The 26244-nt window shown below is 35.4% G+C and overlaps 2 protein-coding genes across 3 annotated transcripts in view; one reads left to right on the forward strand and one right to left on the reverse strand.

Annotated features, from left to right (window-relative positions):
- The window catches only part of LOC126965681 (autophagy-related protein 16-1), a 222834-nt gene that overhangs the window by 114819 nt on the left and 81771 nt on the right, over positions 1-26244 (reverse strand). The window lies entirely within an intron of this gene.
- The window catches only part of LOC126965668 (uncharacterized), a 48998-nt gene continuing 42354 nt past the window's right edge, over positions 19601-26244 (forward strand). Inside the window, exon 1 of the mRNA XM_050809382.1 lies at positions 19601-19773. The gene's annotated coding sequence lies outside the window, so the exon portion shown is untranslated. The remainder of the gene's footprint in view (positions 19774-26244) is intronic.

The following is a 26244-nucleotide window of genomic DNA, read 5'->3' on the forward strand; positions in this document are numbered from 1 at the left end:
ACCAAATAAGTAGTGGTGAACCTACAAGGCAAAAATCCATGCTATCAACAAAAGATTGAAATGCATTGGAAGGCTAGGAAACATGTTAGGCTAGTTGCACTATTTTTTATGAATGCATGGCACACTGTCAGATCCGCACGTTTTGCAACATCGAGACCTTTTAGCTTTTAAAGATGTCGATCTGTTTTATTTCAATGTTTGCAATATTTGTACTAACATCTAGATAGAGAATTTTTTGTATTTAATATTTATTTGAATCAGCATATACCGAAGTAAAATAACGAGAGAACATATTACAAATTTCAACTCCGCTAGTTGAGGTTGTAACTCCGTTACTCATAGCTGGATATGAGTTAAAATTACTACGTTTACTCTTTAGTCTTTAGGAACGTCCAAAATGCTTTCGGATTTTTGTGAATTTGCTTTTCCAGATCGTCATTAAAATCACGCGTAATTTATTACAACGATTACTAAGTATTCTTTGTTCTATTTGACCCATTGGGATTATTATATTTTTAAATCGATTTAGTATTTCGTGTTTTTCTTTAATTCTTATAGAACTATAACAAAAATCCATGAAGGGTACCTAGTACTCTTAACTTCTTTTAATGGAACATAATCTGTGATTGCAACCTGTAAAATCTAGTAGAATACTTTAACCATTTCATCTATATTATCTAGGTTTCAATATCTTATCCCAATCATTTCCCATCAAGTACTAGTCAATAGAATCATAATCGGTTTTCTAAAAATTGTAATGCCCGAATCCACATTGTATACCACAAAAAGCTATATGGCGTATACTGTTAGAATGGGGCACATCTACAACCTACATGAGTTAATAATGATCAATAGTAAATTATATTTACTTGTATATTATTTTAAGAAGAGTTCAGTTTTTATTGTTTACGCTTAACAACACACAGATCAGTATGTCAGCCTTTGTTGCGACTCGGCGAAGAGTAAGGTTTGAAAACGATGATCATACGAACAAAATAAATTTACATATAAACGAGAAACTTATTTATTTTATGTATAAATTGGTAGCCGTATCAGCCAACCAAAGTGGGTTAGTCTTCATTATAAACTATAGCATAATCATATATTAAGATAATTTCTGTTATAAAAGCAATTTACCGTTATTTTTGGTACCTATTGGTATCATTCGATAGGCATTAAGTGTGCTATCAATGTATACACCTTTCTATGTTTATCAATCTTGATAATAGGTTTATTTTGAAGTAATTTAATCGAGACGTAACCTACGTCTCGATTAAATTACATAATATTCTATTTTCCTAAGCCTTCTCAGTGAATGAGTAAAAGCATCTACAGCAAGAGACTGGGAACATTTGCTGAATAGCAAAAGACATATGTCTAACGTCGAATCACGCCTGCCCCGTAGAGGAATAGGCACAAGTAACAGACCTTTACTTAACAGAAATTCAGGTTTTATTAAAAATGAACCATTACCGAGATAAATCAAACTCTGACCTCAATTGAAAACCACCTTTCAAACTCAAGCGCAGATTTGAACGATTATTAATTGACACGAATGATGAATCAAGTGCCATATCCGTTGTATTTTTCACATGTTGTAATACATTGCGCTGCGTAAATACAACAGTTACAATAATTTCCACAAAGAGTCATCGCTGTAACGAATATCAATCATTATTCACAGTCGTTTAATGAGAAGCGCGTTACTTTCGCAATAGATTGGAAAACTAATCAGTTGTATAGTTCAATCACTCTTGAACGTTCAAAACAAATTATGAGTTCACACAGCTTACGGGACACAAGCTGCGATTTACGTCCGAGACTTGAACTGACGTCCGGCTTGATTGTTTTCCTATGTGGTGTCTGTGGATATTTATTGACTATTAGATGTGCTCCAGACGCATTGTAATGGAGTATAATGGCTTTTGAACCAAATATAGATAATATGGAGATTGACGGACGGTGTGGTCGAGTTAACTAGGTTATATGCATTTGGATTGGAAGATACGATTTCCCTGATTGCTAGAACATCATTATATCTCTCCTCTTTCTGTATGGAGTAGGAGTATAAACTAAATTGGTGGACGCCCAGTTGAATTATCACCACCAGCCAAATATCTATATTATATATATTATTGCAGGCAAATTATCCCCACGAAAATTGCGAAGATCTTCGGGTCTCTTGTATCATCATTTTCCCATCCATGTTAATCTTTGCATCTTAGAGATCTGAGCATATCATCTCCCAGACCAACTCTAAGTTTGACCAGTCACTGTTTCATCTCTTGGTCAAAAGGGGGAAGATGTCTGTCTGACTGTCTGGTTATATCTATGGTTAGAACGTAGAAGTATAAGTGTCAATGCGTCACTCTGAAATTTTGTTTTTCTTGCTTAGTTGTAACACTTTGTAGCTGTACAATAAAATGTTGTACGCTTGGCTTATTAGTGTTTCCATTACTACAACATTAAAGTGTATTTACAATTATTATTATTAACGGATAATCCTTCGGGAGTTCTCAGCTGCTGGATCACTGTGTGTACGTGTCGCATCCTGTCTACATCTAAGAGGCCCGTTGAGCCCTCCAGTATGTAGATGTGTAGTCTGCGATGGCCGCTCAGTCTCTCATCTGGCGTCTGTTTAAGTAACTTCTCCGAGTATTTTCATTAAAGGCTTTGAGAAGCGGCTCTGAATTTGTTTGGCCCACGGTTGTTTTCCCAGCGCTGTTTCCTTAGTTCTGGCATACCTTGTGCCACCGCCGACGCTCTGTCGCAATACTTGAGGAATTCCAAGAGCGTTAAGTTTCCAAGTCAATACGTCGCGTAAGGACGGCTCCTTGGGAAGCTCCATTGCACAGGATGCCAGCTAGATTATGGGTACCACAAGCTTGTGTAAGCATTACTGTGTTTCGGTCTAACGTGCGCCGTAGCTAGTGAAATTACTGGACAAATAAGACTTAACATCTTATGTCTCAAGGTGACGAGCGAAGTTGTAGTGCCACACAAAATTTTTGGGGTTTTTCAAAAATCCTGAGCGGCACTGCATTGTAATGGGCAGGGCGTATCAATTACCATCAGCTGAACGTCCTGCTCGTCTCGTCCCTCATTTTCATAAAAAAAGGAAGTTGATATTAATGTTTAATTATTCGTCGAAAAAAGAATCCTTGAGCAACGCACTGTGAATCAGCGCAAGTAAACGCCACACGTCTTTACCAGAGACTAAGTACCGATATGCTAAGATCCTGACAAACTTTCACTTTCTATATTCTTTACGTCAACATATTCATTGGACGTGGTGAACCACGGAATACAAAACACAATTAATGGAAGTGGCATGCAGATATCGATCGCGTGTCACAGTCGAGCGAGGTCCGCAACATCATCACATCCATTGTTTAACTTATTCCGTGGTATTCACGTCGTCTTGGGGAACTCTATATTAAACTATTGTTAATATTATAAATAAGTTATTTTTAAGGCCTTGCGTTTCCAAAACTACCATTAAGACTAGCCATTAATTCAACCAACGTACATATTGACGATAGCCGGAATTGCTCTCCAATTCAAGGAAAAAACCATTAATCAAAACATTTCTTGTCTTTTTACATTTACCACAGTGTGACATGACAAGAAACTCATTGCCACTTTTTTAAATAAACATTTATAGCTTCATCGTTTAACAAAATACTTAACTACAATAAAGTAATATTTAAATTGATGCAACAAAATACTTAAACATCAAAGTTGCTGTGCCCAGTGCTAAAGCCCTTGAAAATGGGAAAAAGTAAAAAAAAAGTAATAGTAGAATTGGAAAAGGAAAAGAATATAACAAAAATGAAATGAATAATAAAAAAACTGGCGATCTGGGGTCGTGAAGTGAAGGGTGTTATTTTCGGGTAAAAACTGTTTATCTCGATTTCAGGCAAAACTACAAGTCCTATGGAAAAGTTAAATGCAAAGTTGTAGGTGATAAAAAGATCTTAATTTATTTGAATTTAAATATTTATTTTTTCACCTTATTTCGACTCGAATATCGAAAAAGACCCCTATTTTCAATCGAAAATTCATCCCTCAAAATATCAGCTTTTTTCAAAAAGTTGGTGTGCTTTCTGTTCGTTGATATCTCTATTTTCCGATGGTGTAAAAAAATGTACATTACAATGGTAAATGTTTTGGAAATTTAAACCCATCAAAAGGCATTCCAAGGAGAATTCATACCTGTTATTTCGTAGCGGCAAAAATATTCCATTTCTAATGGGTTTCATCCTACTATTTTTGTTTTTGGATTCAAAAATTATCGACCCTGGTCTGAATGTAAATATCCAATGTGAAAAGAAACTATGTAAATTAATAAATAATCACAAGAGTTATTGAGTACAGATGTATTAAACCACACACATTGCAAATAAATAAAGGTATTGTGCGAGCATTTTATAACCGAATATACAAATATATATCTGAAACTGTAACATAACATTTTAAAGAACTTTCGTTTTAAAAACATGAAGCAGATTTTCCGGTAACACGGAAATCTAGCCACTACAAGTAGTGTACGTTCACGTAGGACACGTGGACCAGCCATCGCCTCTTCAACCATAATTTAGGGAAGAGAAGGACCTGCCCCATGGCGCCGTCACAAGCTGCGTCATTTTAGCGAGCACGACGAATCCTGTCACGGGAACTCAACCATAAGTCGTTCATCCTTACCATTACGAACATAATCACAGGTTGCCGTATACATAATCTGTGCAGACACGAATAAATAAAACGTCCATCGCATGAGCGAACTGCATACAAGTGCAATAAAGTGCACTTAACTCGGTAACATTCGCTGTAACTATCCCGTAGCATAACTTGCACATTACTGCTTCCTAATTACTGGCCCGAACCTCCTCCCCCTCAGCTCAGAGCCTCAAATGATACATTGCAGCTTCTGTATCGGAAGCCTCGCGGAGCTTTACAACCTGCAACCGCGAGACCGCGACCGCGACGCGTCCTATACTAAAAAAAAAAGTATGTGTGTACTTATGTATGCACGCAAGAATATTTCTTTGGCCTAACGCAGCAAAAATCATTAAAATGATTTATTCCTCGTTCTATTCTACGTTTTTAGAAAAAACAATTTTATAAAAATCTTGCAGAAAAAGTTTTGACAGTTAATTAATAAATAATGAATACGGCTGTATGGGCTTAAACCCTTTCTTCTTTCTTTCTGTCCTAATAATGGACGAGGAAACCCTAAAAAAATAAAAAATGACGCAAACGTCACAAAATTTTAGGAACCAACTTCAACCTGTTACTTTTGTGTTAAATCGATGCGCGCGCAACTTAAAATTTTACTCTCGTCCTGCGAATTGTACCTACAATGTGGAATTTGTATTTGTGTTATCTTTGTTCATATAATATGAATAAATAATGAAACTTCTTCATGTCTTCTTTTAAATATTTTTTTACATTGCTTACTTCATTATTTTTGTTTCCTCAAATTTGATTTTTAAATGAGGTATGAAACAGACAGACCACTATGCATTCAGTAAACTGATTTAAATATATTTTTGAAGTTAAAAGTTATTTAGCCGCATTGTGCTCTTTTTGGTAGGGGAAAACCTTATGTGATCGCGACACCGACATGCTGATGACTGATTAGTATAAAGGCGCGATTAGTAAATAATAATAAAAAATATATATAAATATTTATAGTTACACACTTTTTGGATGGGTGAAATCTCGTGATTTCGCGTCACCGAAATGCTTATAGCAGTATATCTGTAGCTATTTACATATTTATTTATTTATTTAAATGTGCGTCAACAACACATACACAATACACTTTTAAACTTAAATATTGCACAAAAATAGTTCCAGTGTACGAGTCTATTACAGGTGCACACAACATAAATGAGAATAATTTCTATTGGGCACTTATATATAGACTTTTTTAGAGACACAGAGACTTATACAGTATATAAAAAATATGATAATAAAAAAATATATATGGTAATAAAAAAATATAAATAAATTAAAGAATCACAATACTATAGTTGTAATACCTTAAGTTTAAATGCTATGAGGCTATCGCAATGGATCAGCCCCGGATGTCTCCAAAATATTAACGTTAGTTCTTACGGTGGGTAGATAGAAAAGTTTGTGTTTGCGTCTTGGCCCTAATCTCGGTATGTTTAATGTTATTTTGCTCAGTATATTGGGTGTATCTAGCATGTTGTTGAAAACTTTATATAAAACGTGCAACATTAGTGCTGTGTATATATTATCAGTGAAATTGACTGTATTAAGTGAAAAGATATACTGTGCGTTGTTGAAATAGTGTTTTAATTGGATTATTATTTGAATTGTTAATTTGTAGAATCATTGTACAGCTCAATAGTGAGTACTTAATAAATATACTAATATTTTTAAGATAAAAAAAATAAGTTACAGATATTTAAATTTAATAATAAATCTATTAAAATTAATTAATTACAAACAGTATCGTAGAGATCGCAGTCGGCAGTTAAGTTGCCCATGAAGCTGGCAACGTTACCTCTTTGCATGGCCAAACTTATAATTTGACAGATATACGTACCACACCTTGGGTCACCTGACAAATCGGAAAGACGCCTGGATAACTCTTTTATGAGTTTTTGTGCCGATGAACCCCAAGGACCCATTGTCACCACCCCAAAGGGTACTAATATGTATCAATCAGCGAATGGTGCATATTTCCTCCTTTCCTTTAGATTTTCGGCAATTCCCACCGATTCCCCCTGCCGCACTAGATATATGTTAAATAAGAGAGGGCGCTAGCGTGCCAACACAAGTCGCATTCCACGCCAGCGAAAATTATTTTAAATCCTGGTAATTATTTTGGCGTTTGTAAATTTTCATTATTATTTTAAAATAAATGTCTACCAATAATTGAATTTCTAAATGAAACAATTAATTTAAATAATATGTCTAATGATCGAAAACTCAGTAAATACAAAAAAAAACGACAATCGAGGCGGATTTTACGCGATACCTTAGATTTTCAATCAAACATTTTCATTTCTTACTTAAGTTACCATTAGCCTATTGTATCTTTTTTAGAACACAATGAAAGTACAAAAAGTCTAAGTATTGTTGAAATTAATAATAAAAACGATGCAAATAATGATAAAAATCAACTACATTATAAAAATACTATCCATAAATAATGATAATATATTAATTGTTACTTCAATTGAATTGTATTTATATTGAGCTATTTCAATTGATTTGTCATGATCTGTGAAAATGTTCAAAAAGATAGAATTTAGAACTAACGTCTATATCAAGAATTTCATGCACACTAACACAAAGTGTCATACAAATCGCCAGTGTAAGACGTAGCCTGTCACGCACACTTAAATTATAATCCTGGCCTATTTTTATCAGTTGTCTAACAGCAAGAGACTCTGTCTAGACGTATAAATTACCTAAGCCCATAACTATATAAACATGCATATAATTATACAAATGATTTAAGTTTTCTTTAGTGTTAATTCCGCCAATATTTGTTTTTAAAACAATTCTCGTGCCAGATTTTGGCGAGACAACACATCCTGAGGATGCCTCGTGTAGAGGCGAAACACGTGTCGAATTGTTTTAAAAACAAATATTGGCGGAATTAACACTAAAGAAAACTTAAATCATTTGTATAATTATGGATTTCCGCAAAGTAACGCCTAATTCAATAAATTTTCTATGCATATAGTTGGTGCTCGGAGTGCCAATATTTGTGAAAATCAAATTGATGTTGATAATTTTAATTCAAATTTTACTACTAATAGTTCTAAATTTTCACTTCTATTGTGTATGTGAAAATCTGCAATAACACTGAAAGATTTTATTTATATTTTACTTTACCGGGCTCCTTTGCACAGGATACCGAGAAGATTATGGGTACTAAAACGGCGACTATTTCTACCGATAAGCAGTTTCGGCGCCGAAGCTAGTGAAACCATTGGGCAAATGAGACTTAATATCTTATTTCTCAAGGAGACGAGCGTAACTGTTTTTGGGTTTATCAAGAAACTTGAGCGGCACTACAATTTAATGGGCAGGTCGTATCAATTAACATGAGCTGAACGTCCTGCTCATCTCGTCTCTTAATATCATAAAAAAAATGCCTCATGTTTAAAATGTCAACAATGTCCTGCCCGATCATTCACTGTCCGTCTCATCCATGTGCTCTGTTTTAACATTAAAACGCAGCAGGCTTATGTCGGTAGCGAGCACATGGACCGGCGAGGCAGCCGACCGAGCAATTCCCAGTGCCCGATAATTACGAAGCAATGAGCTATAATGAACACGAGCATCTATTATTTGCCTACTGCGGCCGCGGTCATTCCTAACCTAACTGCTTCTAATCACATGTTTATAATACGCCCTGAAAGCAACATAACGTAATGCAATTAATACAATCACTATTGTCAGATTGGATAGGTGAGCAACTCAATGTATACGAGTACTGTTGTGCGAGTGAGTGCACTCAATACTCATGCTGCACACGCTTCACTTAATTAGAACGTGCAGCACTGCACAACATACCTCGGTTAACATCTCACATGCTTTTATAAGTAATCATTTATCGTACGCATTATGATATCTCTTCAAAGGTCATCCTTATTTTTTTTTTATATGAGATCACGGGATGGGGAGAGGTGAGGCAACCGCCCATCCGGGCGTGCATGTAATATAGGCAATTAGGCAGTGCCTACCTCGTTATGAACCTAAATTAATATAGCACTAGTGTTAAAGTTAATTTAGTTAAATTTGGTTCCGTTATTTTATAACCAAACTTCTATTTGACACCCAATCATAAAAATGTTTCCTTACGCTAGATACTAAATACCTACGGTAAGCAATATTTTCATATTCCAAAGCACAACTACAGCTAATTAGATCCACAGAGCTTACCTAACTAGAAAATCAATGCACGCCTCTGCCGCCCATGGACATCCGCAACAACAGGTGTCAAGAAATGCGTTGCCGGCCTTTGCTTATGCTTTTTTCTTAACAGATACGACTTAGAGTCTGAAGGTCCCTAAGTTCTCCTCTAAGTTCGATTCGGGAAAACCGCAGCCGGTAATTGATTCCACAAAGTGGCTGTGCGAGGCGAGAAATTTCTTGCAAATCGCGCGGTTATGGAATGCCAGACGTCAATGTGATGCGGGTGGTACTTTGCACGTAATGTCCTGTGGTTGAATTCGGCCGCTGGAATCAACCCGAACAGTTCCTCTGAGCACTCCCCGTAATAAATGCGGTAGAAGATGCAGAGAGAACCCACATCTCTACGCAATGCCAATTCCAATTCAATACAGATGAATTAAATTTTCAGAAAATTAAACGAGAGTACTTCGTTTCAAGCCACCGCCTGCAAACTATATAAGGCGCAAATTCGGCCTCGCATGGAATATTGCTCCCACATCCGGGCGGGCGTTCCCCAGTACCAGCTTCTTCCATTTGACCGCATACAACGAAGAGCAGCTTGAATAATCGACGAGAAGTCTTTGTAGAATCAATTAACATCTGCAGTTTTCCCGATACAACTTAGGGACCTTCAAGCTTAGAGCATTCTTCCACCTTAAAGGCCGTCAATGCATCTCTCAAGCCCTGGTGTTCATGGATGGTTGCCTCACCTCTACCCATCACGTAAGATTCTTGCCAATTTTCACTCTCTTTTAAAAAAAAATATACAACAGCATCACCTTATTGCGAGTGTCTGTGTATTGAGTTCAGCCACAGTTAGTCAGACAAATCCCGGCGGATCTTTGACCACTACTCTTTTTGGACGTTTTTGTCGTCTTGATCCGTTTGTCATTACCAGTTAACAAACTCTTCAAAAAATGGTTCGGTTTAATGACGCCTCCATGAAGAGTCGCAAATGAGTACATGGTGCATTAGATTTCTTTCAATGAGCTCGTGTAGCACCAAACATCGGGTTTTGCTTGTATACCTAGCATTATTCAAATAGATCTAAACTCTGTTGTAGATTTTTTCCAGTGAAGGGCTACTAGAGCGAGGTTCGATATTTGACTATGTATTGAATTACTTCATTAGATTAACTTATTTTGACAGTAAGAAAAACAAATGAAAAGTGACTGAAAAGAACATAATACTAACTTGTATATTTTAGAAATGTTACCTTTTTAATCATAGTAATTTACTAAAACCAGCCATATACAAATAGTACAGCGGAAGATATTTTATTACAAGTTTATTCATACTATATATTATATCGGACTAAACTTTCACAACACAAAGTACAATTTTCTTTCTTATATTTTGTACGTGTTGTGACTTTTACGTGTTCTTTAGTACTTGCCGTATTCCTTTTGACATCTGTATTTTAAGAAGTGCTATAGCAAATATATTGGGCAGCAGTAGTAACCAACCAATTCAAAATGAATTAGAATATTATTTAATCGCTGAAAACTTTCGAATGCCGTTTGAAGTCTGCTTTGTCAGTTTCACTTCACCGAATTATTATTTTTGTAAAGCACAGCTTTAAAATAACAAAATCACTTTATAAAGATATAATTTATTTACTTTTATTATAATATGTAAGAACTACTCTCAATTCCAGACGTATTTCATAATCAGATCTGTTTTATTTTGAAATTTAAATCCCTTTCGATCAGCGACTGAGTTCTGAGGTACAATCATAGAAATATATACAAACGAAACGAAAACCATCCCCATTTCATCAAGTCGGAGGACAGCAATTTTCAGGCGGATGAAATAAGAAAAAGTAAGTCAAAGATAGCAACGTATCGTTGTAAGTAGTTACCTTGCTACACTATTAAAATATTTCCCTAGCACGTAATTGCAAATAGCTCAGCAATCGTATACTCTCAAATGACTGTTCTAATCCGAGATTTGTTCGTCAGCCTCGCATCGATCGCTCCAATCAAGACCATATTTGAGGCTTCAACTATTACAAATATCTCGTCCTAGAGCTAAGTAACACAGGCCATGAACCCAAATTTAGACATTTTTACGTGGACGTTGAATTTCCTGTGCCGTTTCCGCTTTGGATGAATTTTATTCCTATTTCATGGCCTCGATCTAGACTTGACTCAACTTAGTCTTGTTTCACAAATAATGTTTTAAATACATTTTCTGTTCATGGAAGAGGAGTACAAACTAGCAAACTTGTGGGTCACCTGTTGCTCAGGCGAAACGCGTGATTCATATTTTACAAACAATATTCACTCCCTATATAAGAGAAATGATAGTATAAGTCGACCCGTTGATCGAAAGCACAACCATACAGCTCAAGCGTCGGAATCGTTACAAAACTGCGTAAACAATACGGCCAACGCAGTAAACACAGAAAGACAGCGTTTAATTGTAATAGCTCCGGCAATATTCGCGTGAAAGCGTCGCTTTAAGCGCGCTCTAAACACGATCTAAATATAAAACACACCAATTGTATTTTCATCAACCTTTTACGGCGCACATTAAACGTAACAACAGCGCTAGTATTCGTTTTCTAGTTGTAACAAATACGAACGGAAACTTTAATAACGTATAATAATGAACATAAGCCGAGACTCAGTGACACAATTGTCTGTCTGAGTGAATTTTACTACAATCTCTCTTTCTACAAATACAAATTAAAATAACGTCAAGATTAAACCTTTTTTTTTTCTTTGATACAAAAATTATCTAGATCCAAATTAGGCATAGCCATAACGATATAATAGGTCGGGAAGAAGTCTTTTAGCATACAGTATGTTCATATAAACTTGTTATAGAATCTCTTTGGCTGTTCTATTTGTATCTGACTGGTTTTGAGTACATTAAAAAGGTTACATGTCAAAAAAAAGAAACAATTTGTAAAATGTTGTTTACAAATTGTTTATTTTACTATTTTTCAATTATTTTTGTGCTAAAATGAGAGAATCTAATAAAGTAATGAAATAAATTAATAATTTCGATAAATTAAGAAAAACATTAGAAAAGAGGACAAAATACAACGCAAGATATGAAATAATTCGGGACGATTATAGACTTAACAGTGTCAGTAAGAATAGCATAAATCCGGGAATTTTAATGTCAAAGATGCACCGGGTGCTGGTCGCCCATTTGTAGAAAAATTCACGCCAATTTTGAAATAGTGCAGCAAGATCGGTAGTTTTATCAGTAGCTACGACATAGCTGAAGAACTAGAAAATGACCACAAAATAGTTTTAACCCCTTGATGAATGAGATCGAAATTTTTGTCCCACACGAGCTCACAGAAAGAAACCTAATTAATCGTGTAGGTACCTACTCACTTATCTGCGATTCTTGGTTAAGAGAAACGGAAATGTTTTTGAAGAGATTGCGAACTGGTTATGAAAAATGGATCACGTACGACAAGAATGTCCGAAAAAGGTAGTGGTCAAAGGTCTGACAGGCTTCACAGAATGTGGCAAAACTCGGGTTAACTCTCACTATGGTGTATGGTGGGATTGGAAGCAAGCTAGATTGACGAGCAAAACCATCGCTTCCGATCTTTACTGCCAACAACTGATGAGAAAAAGCAATCGCCTGATCAATAGAAAGGGTTTATCTTTCTGATCGTGATCACTAACGCCAGACTACAACAATTAAGAGTTTCACTGGGAGGTGTTAATACATCCCTCATATAGTCCTGATGTTGTTGTATCTTCATATTTTCAACTGTAATTCTTTAGGCAGTCAGTGCCGGGTTACCATCAAGAGAGGACTGCCAACAAATTACTTTCGTTAAATCATTTTTTATCAGAGCTCCCTAAATTTCTACAGCAACGGGATCATGTTACCACCTACAAGATAACAAAAAGTCATCGAACAAAATTGCACATTTATACTGTAATTAAATGTATAGGAACTAGAAGAGTTTCTATATAAAGTACGAGAAAACCCCGACCGATTATTTGACACAATAAACAATCCATAAAATGTATATTAAAAACATCCATGACTCTGAAAAAAAAATTTGAACTTATCGGGAGTGTAACCCGGGACCCCTAGGTTAGTAGTAAGGGGCGCTAACCACTGGGCTATATTATGAGTCGTCTTAAAGAAATTATAAGTAAGGGTACATTCTCCAATGGGGCAATATTATTATTTAATAATTATTTTACATTACATTATTCAATCTAGAAAATGTTCGCCTAGTCGAACTAGACACAAAGAGTAAAAATATTTCTAAAGACGAATAAATAAATACTTTATAATTATAATATGATCCTGGTGAAATTATATAAGAGCTAATTTTTTTTTTTTATTTATTTAATAGGAAGCCCACGTTGTATACAATGTGGTCTTAATACTTATGGTATATTTACACATTAATTATTTATATTATTTAACATCGTATGTTAAATAATATAAATAATAAATAATAATTTATGGGTTAACTCGACATGCAATTAATTACTTAATTAAATTACAAGTACTTAAAAACATTATTAACATAATATGACAATTTCTTCGTTTACTTACTACTTATCTAAATTACTTAATAAATTGGTTACCTAAACAAAAATATAAAAAACTTATCACTCTAAACAAAAAAAAAACTAAATTTTATATAAACTAAATTTAAAATATAGCAACTATTATTAAATACGAAAAAAAAACGAATGATATTATTTCATTAAATGATTTTTAATTTTGCGCTTGAAAATCGATGCAGAGTTCCAAAATATGTCCAACTCTGCTATTTTAAATATATTGTTATAGGACATTACAATTCTGTTAATAGGAGCGGTCCTACCTAGGTTACTCTTTGTAATTATTGGCATAAAAGTAATTTTATTTTTAATATGTGACCGTGCATTTTGTCTTGGAACTGCTAACCTTATTCTGTTTAATAAGTTCGGGCTATCAATAGCTCCATTTACAATTTTATGCAAAAAACAGAGATCTATTGAGTTTCTACGATTGCATAGTGATATAGTTTTATAAAGTTTTAAGAGATCGTTGGTATTATTAATTTATTTTAATATATTGTCCTTGTAGGCTAAGTGTCGTAAGATTTTTTTTGTACTCTTTCTATTCTGTCTTTATGCACTTGATAGTTAGGATTCCATACAACAGAGCAATATTCAAGTTTACTTCTAATCATTGAATTAAACAGCGTTAATTTTGTGGATGATCTTTTAAATTCTCTTGTACTTCTTATTATGAAACCTAAAAGTTTAAGAGCATTACTCACCAGATTATCAATATGTGGTATGAAACTCAACTTACAATCTAGAATGATCCCGAGATCATTTATTTGATTGACCGTTTCTAATATGTAGCCATTTATACTGTAATCAAAATTAATATTTCTTATTTTTCTGCTGAAGGTGATACTGTAACATTTCAAATGATTTAATTTTAGATTATTTTCATTGCACCAAACCGAAAGTTATTATATTAGTATTGTCCATTATTTCTAAATTTTTAATTTTAACCTGGTTTAGTGTTTATGTAAACAATATTCATTACCCATCTTTTAAACAGTGCAGAGTGTTGTTCATAAAGTACATCATACATAACTCATTAATTATAGAAAACATATTGATTTTACACAGACTTTACCTACAGAAATTAAATGAAGGTTTGACAGAAACGGCAAACAGACACGCCAAGCAACGGTAACCTTCAATCGGTGCATATTCCATACTCAGACAATACGATATGATACCTACAAGTAAAACAAATATCAAAATATATTATTTACTTCGATTAAAACTTTTTTAGCATGCCTTTCATGATTACAAGGGACTCCTCAACAACCACCTTGAAATACATATTTACATTTATACCTCGCCATGACTATACATTTACGAAATTAGTATTTTTGTAATGAGATATAAATATCTTTTCGCAACTGTCAAGGAAATGTATGTATTGTTAGAAAAAAGCACCCAGGACTACTTTGTATACTTAAAATTGTCATGCCATGTGTATTCAAATATTTAATAAACTTCCCGATGCTATTAAAATTTTGAATATAGGTCCATTTAAAACTCAACTATATGAATGGCTAATAATTACAATTTCTAAATTTAAAAAGTCAGATACAGATCTGACTTTTTAAATTTGTGATTTTTATTTTATTTTGAATCTCGTGTTTAGCTTTGACTACCTATTGTATATTTAGTGTTGATGTTAATATGATGTAACAATGAATTATTATGTACTTGTATAAACATTAGAATTTTATTATTATATAATGACGTGGAGCCGATGTAATTTGCATGCCCTTTTTGGCTAACACATTAGTGTTGATTCGTATTGTATTTTTTGTTAACTTTTATCCACATATTATGCACTTAAAGAATTATTAGTATTATAATAAATTTACTCAGTAAAAAGTTCTACCTTCCCTGCGTCTCTTGATCGCAATGAATGATCCCGAATCACAGCAATATGTATTAATATCAGAATTCTTGTAACTACTAAGAATAACAAACCTTAAACGCAAGACAGAACTGGTAAGCCTTCCCATTTCAGTATTATACTTTCGGTAGGTGTCTTTCCTATATTCATCGGATGTTTCAACGTTAAACGGCCTGATCATGCAAAAGTGATTTACATTGAAATCTTTAGTACCAATGAAGCATTATGCGGTAATTTCTGCAGCCCGTTTCGAACTTAATAATGACAGCCCTCGTAAAACTAGTAGTGCTAATAGTAATATCAAAGAGGCACTATTTCATCGCCGGCTTCCATATCTCAAACAATAGTTTACGCTATAATCTCCAGCTGTAATGCACACTGGCGCGACGCCAGCAATTATTTTATGAGAAAATACAGCGAAATCTTATCTCGCTGTCGATAAGTTGAGTACATTATAATTTGCTAAGTGTGCAACGTTGAAGGATGCTACTTTTTAAGTTCGGATAAAGGACCAGCAAAGTCTGTTCATTCATGCTTCGATTGTAGTTCTGGTGAAATATGGATAATACCAGTACCAAAATATCCTTTGCACAGGATGCGGGCTAGATTATGGGTACCACAACGACGCCTATTTCTGCCGTGAAGCAGTAATGTGTAGGCATTATTGTGTTTCGATCGGAAGGGCGCCGTAGCTAGTGAAATTATTGGTCAAATGAGACTTAACATCTTAAAAATAAAACATAAAAATAAATAAATCCTTTATTTTGCTAGAAAACATGTTACAATGGGTGTAAATAGTTTTAATTATTAATTCATTTTTCGTTTCATTACAAAATTCTAGTTATTATTATAATTGATTTAATATTAATAAACTCTATATATTAGGTCAATTTAAATTATAATTATTATTTTTAAATGTCATTATTTAAAGACTAGAATTAATATATTTTTAAAGTCAATTTAATTTAATCTAATGTGTCAACATTTCATTTATGGAATAATAACATTTATCCATAAGCCATGTAAAAAGATCCTTTTTAAATCGTTGGACGGGTAATACGCGTAAGCTTGGAGGGAGTTTATTAAATATTTTAATACACATGACATAGCTACATTTTCATATGTTGACATATAAATGTTACATATGTGTACATTCTTATGAATTAAGGTGACGAGCGCAACTGTATTACCGCTCAGAATTTTTGGGTATCTCACAAAAAGAATCACGTATAAAATACACTTCACGATTAATAGCCATTGAACTTATCGATTAAACAATATTGCTGCTATAGTGCGAATAACACGAACTAGAATACGACAACACAACATCCGTAATAGTTGTCGGTCAACACAGCCAGTTGATGCGAGTGGGAGAACAACAGCCGAGCCCTCTTCGAGAGGGGGTGAATATAATTTGTATGTAAGTTATATATTTATTATTTTATTTTATAGAAAAGGAGGGCAAACGAGCGTACGGGTCACCTGATGTTAAATGATCACCGCCGCCCACACTCTCCTGCAACACCAGAGGAATCACAAGAGCGTTGCCGGCCTATAAGGAAGGTGTACGCGCTTTTCTTGAAGGTACCCATGTCATATCGTCCCGGAAAGACCGCACAAGGAAGTGCATTCCACAGCATTGTAGTACGTGGAAGAAAGCTCCTTGAAAACCGCACTGCGGAGGACCGCCACACATACAGATGGTGGGGATATATCCTTACTTGTGGCGTGTCGTGCGAAGGTGGAATGCGGCGGCAGGAATCAGAAGAAACAGCTCTTGTAAGTTAAATGGAAGCTAGTGGATTTGACAACACACTCGCATGTCCCCTTAAACAAATGTCTAATATCAAGTAAGTTCAAGCCAATGGTTACAATAAATCCGTGTTGTCAACTTTTATCTGTTTATCAAAGAAAGCGCAGGCACCTATCAGAGATGTGATTAGATTTCGTACCTAAATGGTATTATTAATATGAATCAAGACGGGAAGCCCGGCGGACGGTTCTAATTATACGCCGCGGGATAATGTTGGGAACGGGCCGTCGTGATGGGATCAGTTGAGGTAATGACGCGGCCGATGAGAAACACCAGGAATGTCCTACAACCGATATAATATAAGGCTGTTTGTTTATGAACTGAATGAAGATAGTTAATTGTTTTTTTTTATGAAAGTGAACCAATGAGCGTACGGGCCTTCTGATATTAAGTGTTCACCGCCGCCTGCATTGTGCTACAACACAGGATCAGACCAAACAAAGGAGTGTAGCCAACGTAGCCTTGAAGGTGTTCGCGCTTTTTTTGAAGACACCGATAACAAACCGTCTTGGAAACAGCTCATTCCTTAGTTTGGTTCATAGCCTTGTCATGGTTACTACTCGGTTAACGGCCGTTTTCAATAACGTATCTCTAGTTACGGATACCGTGCTGTCACCGTTTAGTGATAAGATGGTATCTATCCATAGATATGTTCAATATAGTTTATATTTCAATGTTTTATGTCGATAGGTTGGATTAAAATGTAAATAAGCTTAAAAGCAATGATTTGTCTACCTGAAAACGGCCGTAAGTCGAGTTAGCAAGTCTTTTGATTTACTTTTACAACACTTCTGGGATTACTGGGAAACAAAATTACTAAAGATGTTTCTGTGGTAAAGGTATGATATGTCAAAAAAAATTTTTGTCAATGTTTATTGAAATTTAAAAAAAAAAGCTCGATAAGTTTCTTGCACCCGGTATTCTCATGTCTGAGGCATAAATTTTCCATCAGGTAGTAGTTCATAGTGTTCATTAATTTAATTACCTATTTTAATAAAAATACTTGAATTTGACTTTAACCTTCAAGGAACACAGCTCTCCGAACCGTTTTCTATCTGAACTGTACTCCCGGCATAGAGCTCTGACACTGCGAGTTGTCGGCGGTGTTTCTCCGTTGTCGTTATGAGTCGAGTTGGAGGCAAATAGAGTGCCAAGAAGATCAGCTTACTCTTTTACCGTATGGGCCAGGGTGTCATGCCAGCGGCAGAACCACACGTTGGGTTTAACTTGAAAGCATAGACGAGGTGCTGAAATTTCGCGATTTGCCGCTATAGAATCTGGAGGTACGGTCCTAATACTCTTTAGAATATTGCAGATCGGAGGCCTGTTTAGTATTATTATTTTGACGTTATAGGTTTTGAAGTAGCCATGCTTGGTCGAACTGATAGAAAAAATTTCTCAAAGTGCTGGTAAGTTTTTAAATCAAAAATGCTGATTTACAACGCGCGAAAAGCAGACGAAATTAAAGCTATCGCTGTGATTGCTAATGAGTTGTACGTTAGCAAGGTCGGCGGTAAAAAGGTCAATAAATAAAATGGTAATAAAACAAATAAAATTGGTAGTGTGTAAGTAGTGTAAGTAGCAAATCTCTCAACGAGTCTTCACTGTACCCGATCATCACTAAATAGACAAACGATACAACTTAACATGGGTACAAGTGAAAGCTCAACTAGAAATGCATCTATAGAGCTTGCGAGGCTTAAAGATAAAATTGCAAATAATGAAGCGTGTCCTTGTGACCTGTAGAAAGCGGAGGTCGTCTATAGAAGCCACGGAGCTAATATGCCGACAGATGCAAATGCCACCGATACGTGGCCCACTTGCAATCGAACTACCAAAATATACTCGCACTTGTGCAAACTATAAATTTTAATACTACGCTGTAACTTGACTTTAAGATAGGGGGTAAAGGGACAGTAAATACAAAGCCTGCGACGTATATTTGGCTACCGTCTGATATAGGGCGAAGTATATATTACATGTTTTTCCAATAGATTATATGAATATTATTAAATACTTTTGATATACCTACGAAGAAATCGTTTTACACCTTATCAGCTTTCATTAATACCTTCTCGTTTTTATAGTACCCCTCTAGTCTATTTGTTTTTCTAGTTTAAGGGTTTCATTCGGATGGACCGTGTTATAACAAGACCGCTATAAATAAGCTGAAAGTTAATTAAAGCCGAGCCGAAAGCGTACGTATCGGTGAAGGCCGGCCCGTGAGCTGCGCGACTCGTAGAGTTAGCTGCTCACACCGCAACGTCCGGCCGCTACTATCTCTCCCTTTCTCTCGGGTTATCGCTCTCTCTCTCCGTCCTTCGGCGGCTCGTTCCTCTTTTTCTTGCAAGGTTAAGGTTACGTCAGACGTGTTATGTTATAACCGTTGGGGCGCACTCCGGCAAGTTCAGTGTCTCGTCGAGAGTGGTCGCGGTACGACCGAGCTCGCGACAACCCCGAGAACTGTGCAGCCTGTGATAGCGAACAGTGAAGTTCATCAACTGGGTGTAAATTGTTTGAACTTTAACGTGAAGCTCCACACTCTAAGTTCGTTTTGCAAATCGCTGTTTATTAAGGTAGGTTTGCTTTTTTGGAAATTTCATATTAATTAAAAATAAATTTTCACAATTAGTAAATTTTTATTTTTATGGGAAAATACCTAATGCTGAGGTTGCCTCGTATGTCCCGTTCTATAACAGGTCTATTAATATTGATTGTCAGTTCCTGAGCTGAGTTTATCTTGCACACTCGTAACTGGATCTAAAACATAATAATACTAAGTCGTTCTGGATAACATCGGGTTGATGCCAAGAGGTTGTTAACCGTTGAAAAATGCACAAAAATTTATAAATTAAAGATGCGGCTTGAACTTTGTACACGGCGAGGAATTCAAATGAACAATTGTTTAAACAAAGTTTGTTTCTCACGCGACACGTCCTAGCGTAGTATTACTGGAAACAATTATTCCACCATTCCAATATTTATAAAGATACGTGGGGCGTGATCATTTATGGAGAACCTTTGATTCGAATGTAAGGATTGATAATTTAGTATTTATATAATAAATATGGCTGCACGTCACGTTATCCCGTTAGGGTTGGTGGCCATACACTCGTGTCCAGTGCGGCCGAGAGGCTACGATGCGCAGCGGAATAATAATCGTCACGCTTCGATTGCCGTCGAACACATAAACAATCACAAAATAAAGACGCGAGCTTAAATATATAGTAATTTTTAGCGCTATACATATGATTTAATTTTTTAACAATTTTATTCCACTATTCGAATACACTCCCGTGAATTTCCCGTGATATTCTTAGTTTTGTAAAATAATATTTATTAGAATCATCCACGGAAAACTGCGGAGTTGTGCGGACAATTCAAGAGTTTGTAACTTTACTATAATTCTATTTATATTTGAAGTCTAGATTGGTTTAAAACGTTAAAAAAAAACACTTTATTATTTATACCACCACCTTATATAGATTCACTACTTTAGCTATAAAAATGAGCAACATAGTAACATACACGCAAAACTGGACCATTTAATGAAGCAAAATGCTGCTATAAAGATCTTAAAATAGTTCGCACCGCAATCATAAATAAGTAAGACAGTATTCACAATAAGTTTATCACCCTCATCGGCGGTGCGGAGTAACGTTCATATAAAAGAGTTAAACGCGTGCGAACACGGGCCGGTCGTTATCGCGTGGACACGACGCGCAAATGTGATTAAAACAACGAAAATTGCCCGTTATCGAGATGAAGCAGCGCCCATCTAATTTGTATCTGTTTAACGATAGCGCGTTTAACACTTAATTTTGTATACAAAGTATAGTAGAAGTTTACAAATGTGTGCTATTTATAAAATGTGTTCGTTACTAAAATAATAGAATCAAATGAATAAAAAATTGAGATGAAGAATTTAAAAAATATTTTGATTAAAGCAATTCGGGGGCTGGTGGCTCCGGACGGCGGCACAGCATTATTCTCTTGAAAAAAAAAGAAAATAGTAGCAAATAGTTGTTCCCAAAGGTTTTAAATAAACTGTAACTGGCATTATCCTTACCAACTAGCAATAATCGTAACCCCTCCATCTTGCAAGCCCTAAAAAGTCTAACAATGGCGGGGTCAATAGCAATTCACACAGAACTGTTCAACGAACTTCACATTAACCCTATTCTGAAAATCTCACTGGGTGAACTTGTATAGCAGGTAGTTAGGTGCAATCGAACAATAGCGCAGTGATGGTAACACGACGAATGTATCAACTAGCTGACTGGCGCGCGGGATTACCTCTAGCGAGATGATCTAAACGTTATAAATTGACACTTGAAGTTATGGCACCGTTTAAAGAGCTAGCGATAATTGATAAGAATTACTATGAGTACAAATTCAAATGTTTTTATTCAAAACAAGATGTGTTATCACTTATTGAAAATCAAAAACTACCACCCATTCGAAGAAGTAGGTATAACTCAGATCTGAGAAGAATGGGCGCAATAAACTCAGCAGGCTTCTTTTTTTTTTATAAAAAATATGATAACGAAGTAATATCGTACAATTAAACTTATTATTTATCAGCCCGGGGCGGTCCCTCCATTCTCAATCTGTAGTTTCATTAAGAAAGATATTTATGTTATAGTAACCTTTACCACACAAACGCTTTTTAATAATTCTTGTGAATTTCGTAGTACATCTGTTTTGAACATTTTCTGGGATCTTGTTGTAATAACATATACATCGCCCCAGAAAAGACTTCCTAACTCGACTTAGCCGAGTATGACAGAGTTATGACAGTTTCTAGCAAATTCACTTATATGCCTATGTACCTGCATGCATAACGTTATCAAGAATATATTGAAATAGAAAGATAGAGATTAGATTTTAATTTCTTTAAATTTTGGTCACAATCATTCTTTATTACAGAATCCTTTGTAATAGGAAAAGAACTTAGTAAAGTACCAAATATATTGCAGACTCACTTGATAAACGGTACATTCTTTACAATTTCAAATATTATAAAAGGCTGAAATATAATTACAATTTATTTGAACAGCAGTGTACCTACATATTGCTTTAAGAATGTCTTATAGCAATAGATTTAGCTAGGCTGAGATGAAAAGTATATTCGATACATTAAATGACACTTTTTTATTAATATGGCACAAACAAAAACAATGGATAGTCTGACAGTTAAAGTTAATAAGTAAGAGTGAGCGAGGCCTTGTAGTGATGGTCCGCGTGACCTCGATATAACTAACAGGTCACGTGACCGCGTGTCCCCGACGACGCGACCGCGACACGCCACTCTCACACCAATGAGAACAAGGTAAGATACAGGGAATACAAAAAAGTTTGTGTGTACTTAGGTATGCACGAAAGAAGTTATACTTCTTTGGCCTAAAAAGCAAAAATCCTTAAAATTATTTATTCCTCGTGCTGTCCTACGTTTGTAGAAAAGAACAATATTGTAAAACTTGCAACGATGGCTTGACAATTAATTATTAAATAATGAATACGGCTGTAAGGGCTTGAACCCAATGCCTATCCTAACAATGGACGAAATAACCATAAAAAAAATAACGAATGTCGCAAACGTCAGAAAATTTTAGGAACCAACTTCACCTTGTTACTTTTGTGTTACAGTGATGCGCGCGCATCTTAAAATTTCACTCTCATCATGTTTTCATAACGCGCAAAGAAATATACTTTAAAAACTTAACGAATCCGCCAAAATGAATTCATCACATGTATTTTTAAAATAGTGCATCGTTTGAATGTGAGTTTGTGTGTGGTACAAGTAACAGGCGGACGCTACACTGTAGCTCGCCGCCCGCCTCTCAGCTGACCACTCAGTGACGACATATTCAAATTCATCGATTGTCATCATTGACGTACAATAAACAACTAGAGTCACAATCACGCTCATAAACTGTCTGAAGCAAAACTCTGCCTACTAGGCGCGTCTATTAGGCAGAGTTTTATACAATAGACTTTGAATATTACTGCCACGAAATAAGGTGTTAATTTAAATGAATGTTTTAATGTTCTCATAATAAGCGATTGTGACTCAGTTGTTATCAAGTAATACGTGAATGATTGTCATTCATTATCGCGTTTAGTTCATCGGATGTGGTGCCGCATACCACGCGCGGCCCTGTCATTTACCGAAATATAAATAGCAACAAGTTTTTTTTCTCTCTCTCTCTCAATTTGAATAACAATATATATAAATAAATTTTTACGTGTGGGTTTAAATGAACTTATGACCCCAATCAATGTGAAAACAAATTATCGTAAATTATTTGATATTGTTAGATAGCATACACTACGTTTGTAGCGCCCCGTAGCCACGACTCAAACTTGACCGGAAACTACATATGTGTATAATCGATATTTACATATAATTTAGGAGTTATTGCAATAAATATTGTTATTATAATATTTCATTCCTACAAGCTTATAAAAGATTATATGAATAAAAAGTTTAACTTTATCGCTATGCATAAATATAGTTAATCGGTTATTACCAACAATGTGGAATACGGGACGAGCTGTCGAGGAGCATGCTACCATGGATCCAACAGGCTTAGTTTCCATGAAGGATTCTAATAACACAGCGCGGGTGAACAACCTTCGTAGCGCTACCAGCACGCCTAGACAACTTTGGACAACAACCTTCACAAATCAATGTTCTGGCCCGATCGATTTGGAAACATAAAGAAATAGTCTGAAAGCGCTTCGTCATCAAATTATATTTGAATGTATTGAAATTCTTCGAGAAATCGACGTCAGGTTCATATCAATCACGTATCCACTGTAATTTTCCTTTTTGGCCTGGTTGGGGCACAAAAAGCAAAAATCAAAAACACTCTAAACGGGCATCAAACCAAAAATAAAGACATTGCAATTAACAACAACACATGAATTACAAAAAGAAAAAACGTAATTATCAGAATACTATAAAGTGAACTTTAAAAAAATATGACGGTGGCTAAGATAAAAAGTACCTAATACAGTTTTTCAACCGTCCACAAAAAATCGTTCTATAAATGCATAAGACTTATGATTATCAAGTTTCTTCATAATGTTGTTAGGTATGTGGAGGACGACACAGTCGCATAGCTAGCCGGTGGCCGCCGCCGCCGCTAGATCCTAAAGCATTTCGCAGGGCAGGTGCGCGCCTGGCACAATGGGAGCCCGCTACAAGAATAAATGTTGAAGTATAAATCATGTGTGTTACTGTCACTGAGCACTGCCTTCTATGAATTATAAGAAACTTACTTGTGTGTTCTGTCTGTGACCGGACGTTGCTAAATACCTGTGGGGTGTGCTGTACGATGATGCTTGGTGTCTCAGTTCAGAGCTTGAACATTTTGTGTTAGCTTTACACAATGGCAGGCGACAGTCGTAAAGTTAAGTTTTTATGATAAAATCAGGTATTGCCATAGGCTAGATAATTAATTGCCACATAAATGTTCCGAGTAACAACTGGGTTTATTGCGAAACCCTTCTCCGTTATGTTTATTTACCAGGTAACATATAGACAGCTGCATTTGGCAAACTAAAGTTAAGTTTTTATGACAAAACTAGCTGACCCGACAGACGCTGTTCTGTCAATAGAATAAAAATGATGATATCTCAGGAATATAATAGTCGAAAGCCATCGGAAATTAATAATTTTATAATATGATTTTGTAATATATATAAGGATAAATATAGTATCTGTGTATACAGCTTTTGTATTACCGCTTAATTATTGCCAATTTTTAAAGTACTAAGATGGATATAATATGTTATCCTTGGGAGATAGAAATATGCCATCGCTTTAAAATCACATATGCCAAAACTTTTCAATTGTAGAACTATGTAAGATTCACAATTCCACAATACATTATTTTGTAATATCCCAAAGGGTTTAAGACAGCGTTTTCGTTGAAAGCTCCAAGGCGGCTTATTTTAAACCGACACTTCCAACAAATATCGTTAACAAATATAAAAACTTTGTAGAGAATCACGCCATCCATTGGTGAAAACAGCATGAAAATCGGTGGAGTAGTTTACGAGTTTATCGCGAACAGACAGACAGACGCGGCGAAGGATTCCGTTGTTCTATGTGTAGTGATAGATGTTTGTGTCATGTTTGCAATTGTCAAAAAATTCGGTTGAGGCAAAAGGAAATGAATGTGTATGTCACAAGTTTCATTTCACCGCGAGTTAAACTAAATTACATCTAATATATAATTCTTATTATAACTAATAACTTTTATAGTATGGCGGAGTATCTGTCGGCCCACTATTGCTTGCCCCACTTTCTGGAGTCAAGTATCCGCTTTGTTCCTTTTCAAGAAAAACAAAATGAAGCGCCGGGGAGTTAACACGAGGGCCGCATCGAGTTGCCGGTTCAATCGATTTATCATCGTGATTTCAACCGGAAAACGTCCACTGCTCGACTTAACCGAGTGTGAGTGGGCATATGAAAATAAATAATGTAAACTAGACGCGCCTTCAATATGGGATTCCCATTGTAATTTTGTATCAAGAGTAATGCTAAAAAATATAGCAGATTTCATAGGTTTTATCACCTCTCCGTTTAACAAAACACTCGGATCTACATTTTTGACATTTGGTAGGGTAAAGTTCATTTATTTTATTTCTGCTATTTAACATTAGGTTATAAGCGCTAAATAACTACACCGTGTCCGATAGAATATCGTTTACTTCGTTATACATAACTTGGTTTCTTTTCACTTTGAATATCAGTGAAGTGTCAACCACAAACAACCTTATCATTTTTTCTACAATGTGAGGTAAATCATTTAAGTAAATAAGAAATAGGAAGGGACCTGGAATAGACCCTTGTGGTACCCCCATACTGAGAGCAGTCCCAGGAGATCTCCTGCCATTCATAGCGATCCCCTGATGTTTTATATGTATTAATTTATGAGTGTCAAAATAAGTAAGCATTTGCCTTAAAATTATTTTTTTTAATTTTTCGACAACACTGAAACAGGACGATAGTTATTTGGGTCAGAAGTCCGACC

Source organism: Leptidea sinapis, chromosome 8 (genome assembly GCF_905404315.1).
Source record: "Leptidea sinapis chromosome 8, ilLepSina1.1, whole genome shotgun sequence".
Taxonomy (NCBI): Eukaryota; Metazoa; Arthropoda; class Insecta; order Lepidoptera; family Pieridae; genus Leptidea; species Leptidea sinapis.